The sequence below is a fragment of the Schistocerca americana genome, unplaced genomic scaffold (genome assembly GCF_021461395.2).
Source record: "Schistocerca americana isolate TAMUIC-IGC-003095 unplaced genomic scaffold, iqSchAmer2.1 HiC_scaffold_47, whole genome shotgun sequence".
Lineage (NCBI taxonomy): Eukaryota > Metazoa > Arthropoda > Insecta > Orthoptera > Acrididae > Schistocerca > Schistocerca americana.
The window spans coordinates 127,501-132,500 of record NW_025726203.1 but is presented as its reverse complement, the minus strand read 5'-3'; the positions used below and the strand labels follow the sequence as shown (position 1 = coordinate 132,500).

General features: G+C 62.7%; 1 pseudogene; it reads right to left on the bottom strand.

Moving 5' to 3' along the window:
• The window catches only part of LOC124583784, a 7,954-nt pseudogene that overhangs the window by 2,422 nt on the left and 532 nt on the right, over window positions 1-5,000 (bottom strand).

Here is a 5,000-nt window from a genome sequence, read left to right as displayed (position 1 = left end):
CTCACGCTGTACCTCATCCATGCCTGCACCGTCGCAGGCTGGCCCTATCTTCTTCAGCGCCAGGAGACGGGACCGACGGAGGGTCGGACCCATCCATCGGCAAGATGGAATGCCGAGGCCCCCCTGGGCAACAGGAGCGTGGAAGTATCCCAGGGGGGTGTCCGCCGGAAGGCGGAACCATCTCCTGACGGCGGCCCGGATGGTAACGTCGGCCGACTTCAATGCACCCACCCGGGTGCGGCTGAGGGCCAGCCCGTGGTACAGGCCAGGGAGAAGTACGTTGGTGAGAGCGTGGAGGCGCTGTTGCGGCTTCAGCGGAGCTCGGGAGATGACGTCAAGCTGCTCCACCAGGTGGCTACGTGGATTGAAGACACAGCGACCCGCCGTGGAAAATTGCAGCCCCAGGTACCGGAAGGTTTCACCCACACGCAGGGCAGGCATGGTGGTATTGCCTGCTGTGAAGGTGACATTGCTGTCCACCTTCACCTTCTTCTCGCGCCCTGACGCGACTAAGGCGAGGGTGAAACACTTCCGGGCGTTGATCTGCAGCCCCAGGTGGGCGAGGGCTGCGGTAGCTGCGTCGATGAGGGACTGCAAGCCCCTCGGGGTCGCTGCAAACAGCAAGACGTCATCTGCAAAGGCCGCAGCGTTGACTCTGCGACCGAGGATCCGAGCTCCGATGTGGGAGGGCAGTTGGCCTAAAACGTAGTCCACCGCAAAGTTGAACAGGAGGGGGGAGAGGGGATCGCCCTGGCGAACGCCCCGTGCTGGCTGCACAGACACGCCCACGCCAGCGCCGTCCGCTATCACTGTCGTGCTGCCCTCGTAGCACCGCTCGACATACTCGACAAAGCAATCCGGCAGGCCATGCGCCTTCAGCACGGGGCGAAGGGCAGCATGATCTACCGAATCGAATGCCTTAGATACGTCGATCGATGCCACAAAGACAGAGCGGCAGGAGCGAACTGCGTCGGTGAGAGCAGTGTCTAAGATGAAGGTATTTTCCAACATCCCATCCCGAGGGATGAATGCCCGCTGACGTTCGTCCACAGCACAAGCGCGCATCAGGCGTGACGCGAGAACCTTGTGAAAGGTCCGCGCCAACACCGAGCAGACCGTAATGGGGCGAAAGTCAGCGGGGGATGTTGGTGCAGCCGTTTTCGGGAGAAGGGACGTCCGCGCGCGAAGCAGGCGTTCCGGAAGGGCGCGGGCCAGAAGGAAGAGATTCATCACTTTCACCAGGACTTCGTGCGGCAGGCGCCGCAACTCCGCTGGGGTAAGGCCGTCCGGCCCGGCTGCTGATCCCCTGGGCGGCAACGCGGCGGCGACCTCCTCACGTGTGACCGGCCCCCATATGCACTCGAGAGCGACAGGCTCTGAGTGCGGGAGGAGGCGGTCACGAATGAAGCCCGCGGTGGAGATGGGCTTCTTGGTGAAGAGGTCCGCCCAGAAGTCCAGCAGACCAGGGATGGCAGGTGGCGGCTGGAGCAGGGTGCCATCCAAGAGGCCGCGCACGCAACGCGCACGCGACCGTCGGAAGGCATCCTGCGTTCTCGCGTACTCCCAGCGGCGCCGCTTGCGCTTCTGCGTCGGCGGCGCGGCAGGCGGCCGCTTCGATGGTTGGCGCGGCCGCTGTGTCCTGGTGATCGATCTCTCCCCTCTGGACCCGACCGACGCAAGGGCATCCGGGAGCATGCCCAGGATGACATCGGGCGGCGTGCCCCGCCCCAGACCGATGACACGATCCAGGGCAGAGAAACGCTGGGCGGAAGCGGGTAGCCCCGCCAGATGCTCCCAGATGGCGGCGTCAGTCGGCCCCTCCGGCGGCGGCCCGGTGGTGTCGGCCGCGAAGTCCTCGGCTGCGTCGACGGGCGGCGCAGCGGCCTCGCCCGCGTCAGGCAGCGGGCTCGCCGCTCCCCGGCGGGACGCCGGCTCTTCCCCCCGACCGATCTCAAGCGCCTCCATGAATTGGCGGACAAGCTGCTTGTGGGCAGCTTGCCGCCGTCGGCACTTGATTGCCTCAAGCGTTCGGTCGGGGAACATCCTGATGAGCTCTTGATTTACAAAGAAGAACCGGGCGTCCCTCTCGAGGAACAGTTCGGCCTCTGCCTTGGCGAGCGACAGGACTTCTTCCTCCGTCCACCTCGCGCGATGCCTCTCCGTGACGATCTCCGCGTTGGCGGCCGCAAGGTGTTGGCGGCGGCGATGGACCCCGAGACCGTTTTTGGTGGTGAAGCTGCGGTGGCACTCACTACAGGCGTATACAGCTGCAACAGTTACAAGATTTTCGGCACGGCCGGTTGGCCGGCTAGGTGCTGGGGGAGTTGGGGTGGCACCTTCAGCGGAAGGGCCACCACTTTTTCTCTGGTTACTGCCCCCAACTAAAAAAAGGGATAGTGCGAGGGGGGGCTGGTAACCCCCCCAAGCCCCTGGTGCGGTCTTCCACTCTGCTAAAATCAGCGGGCCCACGAGAAGGGGAGAAGACCGCAGGAGAGGAGAGGCTAAGAGGGCTAGGCCCATGTATTGCGCATCACTCTCCCTGTAACTATAACCCAAGGAAGGCACCTCGCAGCAGCAGCACGACTACATCAAGACCGCACTTCGAAAAGCCAAGTCCGGATGCAGCCACACCGCCGCCACTTGGCCACCTTAAGAGAGTCATAGTTACTCCCGCCGTTTACCCGCGCTTGCTTGAATTTCTTCACGTTGACATTCAGAGCACTGGGCAGAAATCACATTGCGTCAACACCCGCTAGGGCCATCGCAATGCTTTGTTTTAATTAGACAGTCGGATTCCCCCAGTCCGTGCCAGTTCTGAGTTGATCGTTGAATGGCGGCCGAAGAGAATCCGCGCACCCGCGCGCCCCCGGAGGAGCACGCTAAGGCGGACGCGGCCTCGCAGCAAGGAAGATCCGTGGGAGGCCAAGGCACGGGACCGAGCTCGGATCCTGCACGCAGGTTGAAGCACCGGGGCGCGAACGCCGCGCAGGCGCGCGCATCCTGCACCGCCGGCCAGCACGAGGCCAACCAACGGCGAGAGCAGACCACGCCCGCGCTAAACGCCCGCACTTACCGGCACCCCTACGGCACTCACCTCGCCCAGGCCCGGCACGTTAGCGCTGACCCACTTCCCGACCAAGCCCGACACGCCCCGATCCTCAGAGCCAATCCTTATCCCGAAGTTACGGATCCAATTTGCCGACTTCCCTTACCTACATTATTCTATCGACTAGAGGCTCTTCACCTTGGAGACCTGCTGCGGATATGGGTACGAACCGGCGCGACACCTCCACGTGGCCCTCTCCCGGATTTTCAAGGTCCGAGGGGAAGATCGGGACACCGCCGCAACTGCGGTGCTCTTCGCGTTCCAAACCCTATCTCCCTGCTAGAGGATTCCAGGGAACTCGAACGCTCATGCAGAAAAGAAAACTCTTCCCCGATCTCCCGACGGCGTCTCCGGGTCCTTTTGGGTTACCCCGACGAGCATCTCTAAAAGAGGGGCCCGACTTGTATCGGTTCCGCTGCCGGGTTCCGGAATAGGAACCGGATTCCCTTTCGCCCAACGGGGGCCAGCACAAAGTGCATCATGCTATGACGGCCCCCATCAACATCGGATTTCTCCTAGGGCTTAGGATCGACTGACTCGTGTGCAACGGCTGTTCACACGAAACCCTTCTCCGCGTCAGCCCTCCAGGGCCTCGCTGGAGTATTTGCTACTACCACCAAGATCTGCACCGACGGCGGCTCCAGGCAGGCTCACGCCCAGACCCTTCTGCGCCCACCGCCGCGACCCTCCTACTCGTCAGGGCTTCGCGGCCGGCCGCAAGGACCGGCCATGACTGCCAGACTGACGGCCGAGTATAGGCACGACGCTTCAGCGCCATCCATTTTCAGGGCTAGTTGCTTCGGCAGGTGAGTTGTTACACACTCCTTAGCGGATTCCGACTTCCATGGCCACCGTCCTGCTGTCTTAAGCAACCAACGCCTTTCATGGTTTCCCATGAGCGTCGATTCGGGCGCCTTAACTCGGCGTTTGGTTCATCCCACAGCGCCAGTTCTGCTTACCAAAAGTGGCCCACTTGGCACTCCGATCCGAGTCGTTTGCTCGCGGCTTCAGCATATCAAGCAAGCTGGAGATCTCACCCATTTAAAGTTTGAGAATAGGTTGAGGTCGTTTCGGCCCCAAGGCCTCTAATCATTCGCTTTACCGGATGAGACTCGTACGAGCACCAGCTATCCTGAGGGAAACTTCGGAGGGAACCAGCTACTAGATGGTTCGATTAGTCTTTCGCCCCTATACCCAGCTCCGACGATCGATTTGCACGTCAGAATCGCTACGGACCTCCATCAGGGTTTCCCCTGACTTCGTCCTGGCCAGGCATAGTTCACCATCTTTCGGGTCCCAACGTGTACGCTCTAGGTGCGCCTCACCTCGCAATGAGGACGAGACGCCCCGGGAGTGCGGAGGCCGCCGCCCCGTGAAGGGCGGGGAAGCCCCATCCTCCCTCGGCCCGCGCAAGGCGAGACCTTCACTTTCATTACGCCTTTAGGTTTCGTACAGCCCAATGACTCGCGCACATGTTAGACTCCTTGGTCCGTGTTTCAAGACGGGTCGTGAAATTGTCCAAAGCTGAAGCGCCGCTGACGGGAGCGATTATTCCGCCCGAGAGCATCCCGAGCCAACAGCGGCGCGGGTCCGGGGCCGGGCCAGGTAGGTCCGTCATCCGGGAAGAACCGCGCGCGCTTGCCGGGAGCCCGAGCGCCCAAAGGGGCTAATCGACTCCTCCAGATATACCGCCGGGCAGCCAGCCAGGACACCGGGGCTCTGCCCAACAGACGCGAACCGAGGCCCGCGGAAGGACAGGCTGCGCACCCGGGCCGTAGGCCGGCACCCAGCGGGTCGCGACGTCCTACTAGGGGAGAAGTGCGGCCCACCGCACACCGGAACGGCCCCACCCCGCGGCGAGTGGAAAGGCAACCGGACACGACCCCGCCGCGGA